This window comes from Hyaena hyaena, unplaced genomic scaffold (genome assembly GCF_003009895.1).
Source record: "Hyaena hyaena isolate Hyena2069 unplaced genomic scaffold, ASM300989v1 scaffold_367, whole genome shotgun sequence".
In the NCBI taxonomy this organism is placed as follows: Eukaryota; Metazoa; Chordata; class Mammalia; order Carnivora; family Hyaenidae; genus Hyaena; species Hyaena hyaena.
The window spans coordinates 851336-865030 of NW_024081002.1; positions in this window are offsets into that span (position 1 = coordinate 851336).

A 13695-nucleotide genomic window follows, 5' to 3' on the forward strand; every position below is an offset into this window, starting at 1 on the left:
GTGACGATACCACCAGGAGACTCTGCAGAAAGAAGGCCCACGCTAAATACAGAATCTGCCACCCCTTTGTTCTTGGACTTCTACGTTCCAGATCAGGGACAAATAAATGTTGTTTAAGCCACCCAGTCTACGGTATTTTGCACAACAGCCTAAATGGACCAAGACCATCTCTAAGAGTGGCCCAGAGAGAGAACAAAAGAGAACAAAACGAATTTCCACCTGCCCAGCAAGGGTGTCAGCATCAAGGGGGAACCCCTGCCCTGCTCTGAGCTCCTGGGCACCTCTTTGGAGTGAGCGGCCCACCAGGCCGTCTTGGCGCCAAAAGTTAAGCATTTTCGTATAGCATGGCCCAAAGTGCAAGCCAACAACGTCGCCTGATGCTCAACTGCAAAAGAAAAAATGTGATCGGTTCTGACACTGGAAGAAAAACTGGCTGGAGAGAACTTTTTGAGAGACAGCACAGAAGTATATTTTATGGGAACCTTCAGGGATTTTCAAGGATAGTTTTGACCATATGTGATTCTCGCTTCATGGGATGGCTTTTGAATCTACCCCGAGTCAAATGGGACTCCACTCTAATAGGAACAGAGTACAACCAACTGGTAGAAGATGAGAAATGGGGACATTTGCTTTCCAAAGCTCCCCTAAAACCTCTCACCACCCCCTCCTACAAGTATGTACTGACCGCGTTCGTGATGCAAGGAAGAGCCTGCGTGTGTTCAAAACTTACCATGTTCCTGGTGATCTATACATAAATCTTATCTGAAGGACAATACTTCTAGAAGGTAAGAAACCTTGTCTTCATTTTATTAGTGGGGAAACAGGCTCCAAAAGGCAAAGCAATTAACTGAAGGTAAATGGAAGAATCAGTGATGGTCCCCAGTGAGAGGTCCAAAGCCCTTTAGTCTACTTTGCCTTCTTATCCTGGTCAAATCACACTGGTTATCTCACCCGCCTGCTTTTCCGCCCTGCGTTATACTCATTTACTCTACACTACAGCTCCGCTCCTTCAATTTACACACAACTTCAGCTCCTTCTACTCAGGCAACTTCCTTGTCTGCAAATGCTCACTGGGGAAATCCTGAGACCACACTTATCCAGAAACTCGTTCCCACGCACACCCAAGCCAACCGGCTGGGTCCCTGAAACTATGCTATTGCATCATGGATCACTTTCTCCAGTAGCTTCTAAGCCATCCTGCTAACATTTCTTGTCTCTTTTTTAACTCCCATGGTACTCCAAACGCTGCTCTCTTCCAAGACTACCTGCGGCTCTTATTATTTTTCTGTCATTGGTTTCGTGCTGGGGTTTCTAACTACCCAACACTGATCCCATGCTTTCATTTCTTTTTTCATCCTTGGAATCTGAAACATCTCCCAATTTACCGCCATCTGCTACCTTAATTAAGAGGCTGTTTACCTCCCCTGTAAGACCTTGTAGAGATCCTCTTGGACTCCATCCCTAACTTCGCACACGTTGCAGGCTCTCGTTAGTCTTGATTTATAATCCAGCTTTCAATCTATTGACAGCTCTCATCTCGAAGCCAATTTGAATTATGCTTTTCTCATAAGATTTCATAAGACACAAATACGCTTTTCTGAACCTGGAACAAATTACATCTAGTACATTCCCCTCTGTCCACTCCTTTTATAATTTGAAGCAAAAAAAAAAAAAAAAAAGAGAGAGAGAAGAAAAGAACACCAATCCGGTTTGTATGATACAAAGTCACTGGTTCTTTCTGTTCATTGAAGTCTCAGGTTGGCACGACTATCTCTGGGGAGTTCCCTCTGCCACATAGCATGATGTGGTGTCCTCCTCCAGCCTGGCACACTCATTAGCAGATCTGAAAATCTCCCACAATGCAATTGTAGGCAAATGTATCATGAAAGAGATAAATGACTAAAGCAGCCAGTTTTATAACCTGAACAGCCAACATCACTTACAGCCAGAGGTGACTGGTGAGTCCTTTAGTGTAGAAAACAACTTACCACTTGAAATTTTTTGTCGTGACATGAAATGGTCATTGTTGCATAAAATGCAGTAATCTTCTGTTCTTTCTTCCTGGGTCCAGTGCAAAGAGGTGGAAGAGGGAAAGAAGGAAGTTTACATTTCTTTCTTCTTCTTTTTTTTAATGTTTTATTTATTTCTAGGAGAGAGAGAGAGAGAGAGAGAGACAGCGTGAGCAGGGGAGGGTCAGAGAGAGAGGGAGTCACAGACTCTGAAACAGGCTCCAGGCTCTGAGCTGGCAGTCAGCACAGAGCCCGACGCGAGGCTCGAACCCACGAACCGCGAGATCATGACCTAAGCGAAAGTCGGACGCTTAACCGACTAAGCCACCCAGGCGCCCCATCAGTACAGACTTAATAGCTGAGTAACAAAATACTTAGAAATCAAACGTTTTAGTTCTTTACTTCCTGATTGATAGCTGAGTTTCAGGCAAGCACTTTGACAAGTAACTAGAGGGGAGAAGGGCAAGCTGACCCAAAATGTGCCACTTTGGCATACTATTTTCTTTTCTTTTTTTTTATTTATTTTTTTTTAATGTTTCATTTATTTCTAGGAGAGAGAGAGAGAGCGTGAGCAGGGGAGGGTCAGAGAGAGAGGGAGTCACAGACTCTGAAACAGGCTCCAGGCTCTGAGCTGGCAGTCAGCACAGAGCCTGACGCGGGGCTCGAACCCACGAATTGTGAGATCATGACCTAAGCGAAAGTCGGATACTTAACCAACTAAGCCACCCAGGCGCCCCGGAAGGTTACATTTCTTAAGCTCCTCCTCTGTATCAAGTCCTGAGGGAGGGGTCGGCTTCCTAGGCTTGACTGCAGTGATGTTCTAAATGTGGCTTCTTCACCATCGCCTGAAGGGATTGGTAAAGTGACGGCTTCCAGACCTCACCCCCAGATTGTCTAAGTCGGTAGCTCTGGGTTGAGGCCTAGGAATCTGCTTTTCAAAAGTGTTAGAGGCACTTTCTTGATTACAAAGTGAATTTGGGAAGCACCAAATTCTCAAAGCAGCCCAGAAATGTCCATTTCAGTCTTTATTGTCAGTCATTTGCTGGATTAGGAAACTAACACTCAGACAGTTTAAATAATTTGCCCAGAGTCAGGGAGGAGGGACATTAAAGCCCAACATTAAGGATGAGCCCATAGGATGCTGGAGCCCAACCCCAACCCCCATGATTCCATAGAGCCTCCATTTTAACAGGAAACTTAATGTTTTTGTTGTTGTAACTGGAGATACCACAGCCTCATTTTAATGAAAATAAATATTCAGCACTTCCAAAAGACATTTCTTGTACACTAATGTACATAACTTCATTATTCACAATAGCCAAAATGCAAAGCCACCCAAGTGCTCCAAGATGAATGAAATATATATATATGTAATACATTTTATGTTGTTATATTACTTTATATTTATTTTTATATTTTATATTGTATATATTATACATATTTATACTTATATTTTATTATATTTACATATATAAATAATTCCTCCATAAAAAAGAATAAAGTTCTGATATATGCTACAACACGGATGAACCTTGAAAACATTATGCTAAGGGAAATAAATCAGAGACAAAAGATCAAATATCATATGATTCTGCTCCTATGAAGGACCTAAAATAGGCAAATTCCTAGAGACAGAATGAGACTAGAGGTTAGCCAGGGCAGGGGACAGAGGGACAGAGAGCGACTGCTTAATGGACACAGAGTTTCTGTTTAGGGTCATGAATGGTGGTGATGGTTACACAACACTGTGAATGTACTTAATGCCACTGAATCTCACACTTAAAAATGGTTAAAACAGGGGGCACCTGGGTGGCTCAGTCGGTTAAGCGGCTGACTTAGGCTCAGGGCATGATCTCGCAGTTCGCGGGTTCGAGCCCCGTGTCGGGCTCTGTGCTGACAGCTCAGAGCCTGGAGCCTGCTTCAGAGTCTGTGTCTCCCTCTCTCTCTGACCCTCCCCTGCTCACGCTGTCTCTCCCCTGCTCACTCTCTCTCTCAGAAATAAATAAAAAACATTAAAAAAATGGTTAAAATGGTAAAATGTATGTTCTGTATATCTTACCACAGTACAAAAGCATATAAAAGACATTTGGGGGTAAGAGGAGATGAAGCCATATATTTATATTCCTGGAAACATAGACCAAGAGTGGGCTATGAAGTAAGCTTCAGAGACTTTCTTCCAGTGGCCCCGAAAGTTGAATGAAAACCATGTTTCTGGTTAATGGAGGGTTCCAGGTGGTCATCGCATCGTGTATGTTACTCTTAGTGCCTTTTTCCCAAGAGGAAGAAAGTCAGGGAGCATCTGGGCGGGTAGGGGATGAAGTTAGCCTGTTCTTGAGCCCCTGAAGCTGCTTGGCCCCAGGGACCTCCCCTTCAGTTCGTGGACTTACCCCCTACCCTTTCGATAGTGTCCATTTTTTAAACAGATTTACAGCACCTGCCCCACAAGGATTCCCGGTGACCATGGCAGGTTTGATGAAAAGGTTATTAAAAACTTCTGTAAAAAAATGTTTTAGCTTGAGATATAATTGACAAATAAAAATTATATATACTTAAATTATTTATATCTGTAAGATGTGCAACTTGATGTTTGATATACACATACATTGCAAAGTGATCACCACGATCAAGCTAATTAAAATACTCATCACCTCCCAAGGTTACCTTTGTGTGTGTGTGCACGTGTGTGGTGAGGACACTTAGGATCTCCCCTCTCTGAAATGATAATTTATTAAAAAAAAAAAAGTATCCTTGACTATAGTCACCGTGATTGGCATTAGATCCCCAGAACTTCTGCATCTTGTGTAACTGAAAGTTTGCGCTCTTTGGACAACGTCTCCCCATTGTCCCCACTGCACAGCCCATGGCAGACATCTTTGTCTCGGTGTTTCTGTGAGTTTGACTACCTTGGATTCCACATACGAGTGCAGTCATGTAACAATGGTTGTTCTGTATCGGGCGGAGGTCACTTAGCATAATGTCCTCGAGATTCATCCATGTTGTCACACAGGAAAAGATTTTCTTTTATTTTTTTTGATGAGTAATGTTTTAAAATGTTTTTAGTTTTATTTTTGTGAGAGAGGGAGGGAGAGGGAGAGGGAGAGAGACAGAGCGTGAGTGGGGGAGGGGCAGAGAGAGAGAGGGAGACACAGAATCCAAAGCAGGCTCCAGACTCCGAGCTGTCGGCACAGAGCCCGACGCGGGGCCCGAACTCACGAACAGTGAGATCATGACCTGAGATAGAGTCGGACACTTAACCGACTTAACCAGCTGGACCACCCCAAGATTTCCTTTTATAAGGCTGAATAATATTCCTCTGTGTGTGTGTGTGTATCACATTTTCTTTATCCATTTGTCAACAGACATTTAGAAAATTAAAACCATATTTAAACCCTCTGATCCCAGAAAAAGGCATTCCATGCCAATTTAAACCAAATGAGAAGTTTTCCTTTGTGAAGGAAGTATCTCATATGAGATGCAGAGTGGCCAGCACAGATGATGCTCAGACCCTTTTATGGCTCTAGAACCTTCCCATTCAAAGACAAGATGAGAACAGGAGATAGAGAAGGAAGAATTATGAGAGAATTCAAAGTAATTCGCTTACTTTTTAAATTCAGGTTGAGGCATTATTTAAGGGCATGTCCTTCTCTTTTGTGTTTTTCTAGACAATTCCTACCTCCAAAGAGAATGTGATTGTGTCCTCCAGATCAAAGCTACTGAAGAAGGATACCCTATAAGGAAGATTTTAGGTTCATGACAGCTAATGGCTTGCACGCTTCTGCAATCTGTTCTTTCTGAGGAAGCCAGTGAGCAAGCATCTCCTGTGCAGGCCTGGCACTTAGTCCTCGCTCAGGGAGTTCAAGGTGGAGAAGCCACGCAATGACAGCGGGTCCCCATGTATCCTGGGCCTGTGAGTCCTATTGATCACAGCGACGGTTGTGGTGCGGGCTCCATCCCGGGTGGAACGTGAGCAGGGCGACCTAATGCCGCGCTGAAATGAAACACCACTAATCTAGGCATGGAGGTAAATCAACACGACCTCTCGAGAGCCCAAGAAAGAGGAAGGCTCAAAGCAAGTCGCGCTGCGGCAGCAGGAATGGCGTAAGCTTTAAGTAAACTGCGGGTTTTGTTAGAAATACATTTGCTCCTCTTTTAATAGTTAACCTGACCCCAGCTCAGGAATCCAAGATACTGAGTAGTCTATTGTGCACCCGGACCGAACTTTCAAAACCTTAATTACTTATAATCTTGGTTTCAGCAATAATCCCGGTAATGCCGGTGCAACCTTCCTCTTTTACTGCTCCCAGATGCTCCACACCAACATATACCTTATCTCCAGCAGGAGACTCTTGTTTTTGATGATTTTAAACCATAGTTTGAAAACGGCTCCATCTTATCTCAGAGCAGAAGTGGTGTCACTTGCCCGCCCAAATATTCTTGGTAAGCGTTTCCCCGCTCCCTCTGCGGCCGTGACTGCTTCCTTCAGCCCAGCCAGCCTCCTGCTGAGATAGAAGTACAACTCATTTAGGTCAATGATTAAATTGAAAGTTATAATATCACTCATTAAGTGCGAGCAAAGAGAGAACCAAAAAGAAAACCCCCAAACAAACAAACAAATTCTTTGAGAGAGTCACCACGGTCTTCCCAAGCAGGACCCCCTCTGCGCCCCCACCCGAAGGCCGAAAGTCTCAGGAGCCTCCCCCCTGCCTCGCCACGAGGGTCTCCGCTTTCAATCTTGGAACAACCACTTATTGTCTCCGAAGCATTTTTTCCCCTCAGAGCCTGTGTGCTCATTGGACTGTGGAAGGAACTTTCCAGAGTCAAGCGCATTTCTTGAGACTGCCGGCCTGGAAGGGACTGGGGGAGACAAGGGGGGCCGGGGGGTGGGGGGAAGAAACCGAGGAGCTCACACTGAGAACGATTCATAATGTGTGTGACGTGGGGGCAGTAAGTCAGGTGGTGGCTCTGGAAGGTAAGATGGCCATCGAGATGGCCATCGGGGTCAGGCATATTGTAGAAGCAAGGCCGGGATTAGGGTGCCTCTCTGGCCTCACCTTAGTCCCGGCCCTGCATCCACGGATGCCCAGGGACTGAGGACAACGAGAGCAGATTCCATTCTCCCGACAGGGCTTGTTTCAAAGAAGACGTGGGGCGGGGAGGGCTGGTGCATCACAGCAAGCCCAGGCCTGTCCGCCCGACTTGGCAATGAACTAGCAGTTCACACACCTCAGCCAGGCACGTCCTCCAACCCATCCCGCCATCACCAACCACCTTCCTGTTGATTCCCACCCCAAGTGGCCTGGACAGAAGAGCTGGGGCTCCCACCCAGATGCTTCCGCTCCAAAAGATTCCCCAGCCCATAGATACAGTGTTCCTGCTTTATGTGCTTCAGAGCGCCCGTCACCTCGGTGATGATGAGCTGATAGCTCCCAAGTAATTAAACAACGCTAGGAGTCTTTTACACAATCCTCTAATGACTAGTCTCACCGCCCGAATTACACCCTACAAAGCCTAGCTGGTGCTACTGTAGACTTCTGGGAGCTACAGAGGATGGGAGAAAGATCCCAAGAGAACATTTTGTCTGCGGTCATGATGTGTGAACGGGTACAGTTTCCTAGCCTGGTGGCACAGTCAGGGCAGCCATTCAGGGGTTTTTGTTGGACCACCCAAGCCTCCCAAAACCACAGAGCCTCTGGCCCAAATCCAGACTGGCAGGGATGTTTTGTTTTGTTTTGTGTTTTAGCGTTAATGGAAAAATGATCGGAAAGAACAGAGTTCTGTAGAACCACTGACCCCCTCTCTATGTTTCTCCCTATTATTAACATCTTGCATTACTGTGGCTCATTTGTTCAAATTGATGCACTGATGTTGATACATTATTATTAACTGAAGTCAGAGTTCACATTAGGGCTCATTCTTGGTGGTGCATACTCTATGGGTTTTGGCAACCGTGTAACAACCTGTATCCACCATCACAGAATCATGCAGAATAGTTTTACCGCCCTAAAAATGCCCTCTGCTCCAACTGCTCATCCTCCCGACCCCCCCAAACCAACAGGGATTCTTTTTGATGCCCAATTTATGAGAGAAACCTGTATATTTTTCTTTATTTTCCCTCGAAAATAAATGTCGGTGATTTCACTCGGGTCATAGGACCATCAGAAAGCTGAGCTCGCAAATTCTCGTGAAGACTAGTCATGAATACACAGTACCCACCATGTGCCCTGTACGGCATGGAGAACGCAAGCTACTCACTGGACCATAGCAGCCTCTCTCCAGGAGTCAGCGACTGAGCCAAGCTCAGTGGCTGCCCACATTCTGACTCTCATGTTACCCGACAACAGATGGGAGCACAAGCCGTCCAGACCGTGAAGACACGTAGTACCCAGAGACAGTGAGAAAGCCACGAGAAGACAGAGCTGACAGACTTAGAGCAGTGGTTCTCAAAGTATTGCCCAGGCACCCCTGGGCGGATCCTTGAGAACTTTCCAGGGGGTTGTGGGTTCAAAACAATTTCCCTAACAACACTAAGAAGTGATTTGCCATTTTCACTCTCATTGTCTCAGAAGTGTGTAGTCTTTTCCAGAGGCTATGTGATTTGTGGCACTGTAACAGATCAAATGCAGAAGCTATAAGCATCCAGCTGTCCTCTAGGAAGGCAGATAATAAAGAGCTGTAAAATGTTAACTAATGCCATTTTTCACTATCTTTTTGTTTTGGAAAATATCATTCATTTTCATTTTCCAAGTTACAGGTGTTCTATATGTGATAGGTTTATTATTGCTACTTTATGTGAAATGTTTTTATGTCTTTCTCAGCTTTAATTTCTAATATGATAAATATTGGTAGCTATAACCCACACCAGCAAGAGCTTTTTCAGAATCCTCACTCATTTTTAAGAGAGGGAGGGAGCCTGAGATCAGAGTTTGAGAACCACTCATATACAGCAAAGGGTTTGGACTCAGACGGGCCTGGGCTGAAAACCCAATTCTGCCATTTGGATGAGTTATTTACCCCCCACTCATCCACCCACCCACCTAGAGCGTTGGCCACTTTATCTGTAAACGGTGATAATAATGTTTACTTCATGGGGAGGCTGCAAAGATTAATGACCTGACGCGTGAAGGAGCGCCCTGCATGGTCCCTGGCATAGATGAGACAGTCGATAGGCAGTAAGAGAAGGAGAAAGAAAGTTCAAAACTGAGTTCTCCTCGGGGCGCCTGGGTGGCTTAGTCGGTTAAGCGTCCGACTTTCGCTTAGGTCATAATCTCGCGGTTCGTGGGTTGGAGCCCTGCGTCAGGCTCTGTGCTGACAGCTCGGAGTCTGGAGCCTGCTTTGGATTCTGTGTCTCCCTCTCTCTCTGACCCTCCCCTGCTCACGCTGTCTCTCTCTCCCTCTCTCTCCTAGAAATAAATAAAACATTTAAAAAAATTAAAAAATAAAAAACCTGAGTTCTCCTTCTCACAATGTATACACAGTGGGGCTGCTCACGTACCCCGCATGCTGTGCATGAAACAGAACATAACCAAAGGGGTGCTCTCCCCCTCTGTGTGCTACAAGCAATGGTAGGCTGAAGTTGGGGCACCTTGAGGGACAGAAGGATATTCCTCTTCTGCCCTGGTTGGGGAGGGAATAGCATGATGAAGGCTCAGGAGAAGCGGTGAGCAGAGATGCCCCATGGGACACTGAGCAGACCAGCCAGCCAGCTCACGGGCACATCCAGGCACATCCATGCACACAGGTCCATACTGAATGAGTAGATAGCCATGAATGTGAACACATCCAGAACCAAGCTTCTCGCATAATTATGACGTAATTTACAAGAACTTGGTGCATCATGGCCTCATGAACACGCAGTTGCCAACCCTTTTCTCCACTGCTTTTCAACTCTTGTCTGCTGACCAAATCCCAGGTCCCACCCAGAGATCCGGATCTAACAGGTCTGAGACAGAACTCAGACTTCTGTGTTTTTACATCCATTCCAGATGTGCGCCCAGAGGAGAGTCCTCTATGGCAAACTGGTCAGGGACCCAACAAAGACCTGAGAGTTTCTGCTTTAGGAGCATATGGGTAAAATGACCAGACAGATGAGGCATAGATAGAGGTGGCCATGCCACTCTGCTATGTGGGCAGAAGGCTATGGCTAAGGGAAGCAAGACTGGCCAGAAAAATCACAGGAAATGAGAGAGGGAAGAGAGAGCACTGAGGCATTGTTGGGATCTCAGCAGGAACGAGATGGCACACTTAAGACAGGATCATTCCAGAAGGGCTGTGGGTGGTGTGAGGGGAGCCCCAGGGATGGTGCAGAAACATGGCAACAGCACAGCCCTTACCATCCCCAGGTGCTGTTACTGCACCCCGGGGAGCCTCGTGTGGTGAGACCATCTGGAGATCAAGTGGCAATGCCAGCCTGAGGTGACCTCACAGGGTGGTAGCTGGGGATATAAATGGGAGGAATAAGTATTCCCAACTCTTTCTTCCCTTCCACTGGTCCCAAATCCAATGGAAACCGATAGTCTGCTTGTGTGTCCATAAGCATCAGCCCCTGGGGCAGAAAGAGGCGGAGAGGGAGGAGAGTGGTCCCTGGGGAGAAAATGGGAGCCGTCAGCCCAGCTCCAATGGTCAGAGAAGGATTTTGAGCATCTGTCACACGTTTGCCTAGCTCTGGAAGAGGCAATGTGCTGCGGTCGCACTAAAAGGTCTTTTAGTAGCCCTGATCACAGCCCGTGAGTGTGGAACGGGCAAGACTTGCCAGTCTGTGCTGGGCACTTCTCTCACAGCCCCTGGAGCCCCACAACCCCACCCAAGCAGAAATTGTCATGTGTGGACACCGAGGCTCTGAGAAATTAAATAACCTGAGAACTAGACAACCACCAGGCAGGATTCAAACCCAGATCTACAGAACAAGAGCTTGGGCTCTGTGCATTCCATCACCTGCCTTTTCCCAGAGGAGAAGGGATGTGAGTATGGAATAAGAATTCTCCTCGGGCACCGCATCCCAAAGCTGAAATACATTCGATCCACGAACAACATGGGGGTTAGGGGCAAAGACCCCCAACCAGTCAAAAATGTGCATATAATTTTGGATTCCCCCAAAACTTAAATACAAATAGCTTACTGTTGACACACATCTTGCATATCATATGTATCCTATACTGTATTCTTACAATAAAGGAAGCTAGAGAGAGGAAAATGTTCTTAGAAAATCACAGGGAAGAGAAAATACATTCACAGTACCGGGCTGTAAAAAAATCCACATAGAAGTGGACCCGCACAGTTCAAACCCATGCTATTCAAGGATCAACTAATTATAAGTGATTGGATTAATCAGGAGTAGTTAGGCTATGGATGCAGTGAAAGAAGCAAACCAAGTATTCTAGAAGCTTTACTCCCAAAACTTAATTCTCGTGGCCATCAGGTGTCTGGTGCGGGAAAGCAGGGGTCTCTGCTTGTTGTAACCACTGGAGAACACAGGGATCCACTCAGCAGGTGCATCTACAGCGACTCTGGAAAGGGGGAGGGAATCTAGAGACAAAGACTTCTTACTTGTCATGTTCCATGTATCATATGTCCACATATGGGCAGGAGCCCATATGGCTCTATGGAACTTCATAGGTGGGGAAGTGTTCTCCTCTCAGGTAGGCTTTCCTACTGGCCTCCACGTTAACTTGGGGTTCTTAGCACGTGTCGGCGTTTTGCTGGGCAGTTTGCACGTGCATTTCTAACCCCACTTCACAAAGCACAGAGAGGTTAGAGAACTTGCCAAGGTCACACAGCAGGAAATGTGAATTTGCATTCAAGGAGTCCAACACACTTAACCACTGGACTCTGATGGTTTACTGATCACCCAGCTCCTAATTATTTGTGCGGGGGCTTGTGTGGGAGGAACCATAGATGCAGAGGAGGTCCTGAGAGCCAAAGTCCATGTGCTGGTTTTAACCCCAAATCTCAAAGCTGAAAAAAAAATGAAAACCCAAATCAAAATCCTCTCTATCTCATCTTCATTCCATTTCATGGGGGGACTGCCCACAGCAGCCCGTCCTCCTCCTTGGGGGCCTAGTAGCCTGTGTGTCAATATGTCTTTTCTTTCTGGGGACAGCTCAGCGGTCCCCAGCATTGAGTCTTCAGTCTCCCCATCCTGGAAAGTGTTACCATGTTTTTTGGATAAGAATCAGGGGGCGCCCGGGTGGCTTAGTCGGTTGAGCGTCCGACTTTCACTCAGGTCATGATCTCGCAGTTCGTGGGTTCGAGCCCCGCGTCGGGCTCTGTGCTGACTGCCAGCTCAGAGCCTGGAGCCTGTTTCAGAGTCTGTGACTCCCTCTCTCTCTGACCCTTCCCTGCTCACGCTGTCTCTCTCTCTCTCTCTCTCTCCTAGAAATAAATAGAAAACATTAAAAACAAAAACAAAAACAAAAAGAATCAGATCAGGGGACAGTGTTTTTAATGCCCCATCCTGCTCCTGGAAAGAATGAGTTTCTCAAAAGGAGAGAAAGTTCCGGCATTTCCCTGCCTGTCCTTTATGTGGCTGCGTCCCCACCACTTCTGCCTCTACTGCCCTCGATACCCATCTAGCCGGTCCCCACTTCTGTCCATTGCAGCAGCCACACCCCATAGATGATGTCAGAAGGGCGACCCCTCCAGGCCATGATTTTCTGGGGGTGGGGAAATACTCACTTAGAAAGGTCAACATCTTTGTTTGAGCCCTGTGATAACGTCCGCCCGCCTCTCCTGGGAAAGGACTGCAGACCCCACTCTGGGAATTATCTAATCAGTTCCAGTTTGCCAAGTCTTTCTTATTATATTGTAACTTCACCTTTGAGAGAAAACAGCCAGGGATCACAGGTTACTAAGTATCTTTCTTTTCTTTTCCTTTTGTTCCCTTCCTTCTTATCATAAAGATTAAGCCCGGGCACTGAGATTTGAATTATTCTATCTTTTCTCAACTGGACCATGTCAAGGGCCCTTGTAATCACAATGGCTATATTTGCTCAGTGCTCTGAGGTTTGCCTCACCCTTTTATATTTATATATTTATACTTATATATTTATATTTATACTCGCTTATCTTATCCTCACGGTCTCCCAGTGAGAGAGGCATCAGAATTCTATCCATTGTACAGATGGGTAAACTAAGGCTCAGGGAAGTTCAGTAGCTGGTCCAATGTCACACAGCCTTTAAATGGGAGAGCTGGGGCTTGAACCTCAAGTTCAAACCTACCATGTTGCCATGGTCATTACGTGTTTGCCAAATCCTACTCCAAGGAGGCATCATTTTCACTTCTGATGATTTTGTGGCCCTGTGTGGAAGCAGGATGTGGGCTCAACAAGTGTGTAAAGCCCTTCTGGCCCAGTGCTGTTTGTGGGGGAGTCTAGTAAGGGAAAGCCAGTGGGCAAATCAAGGGGTCCAATGCAGACAGGGTGCCTTCACTGTTTATGCTTACGGTACACACAGCAGCCTCCTTGGCACTTCACTCTGGATCAGCGGAGAGAGACATCCTGGGATAGGGATGCAGGAAGGCAGTGGGGCGTCAGGGCGGGATGAAGGTTCGAACAGGCATAAAGGAAGACGACCTAGCTGCTGGGCAGACCGCAGCCACAGCCCTGGTGGGAATGGCATTGCCAGCGAATTTCTAAAACCTTCACTGCCCAGAACGTTAGCCAAGCCAAATCCAGGAGGACATGTAACCCCA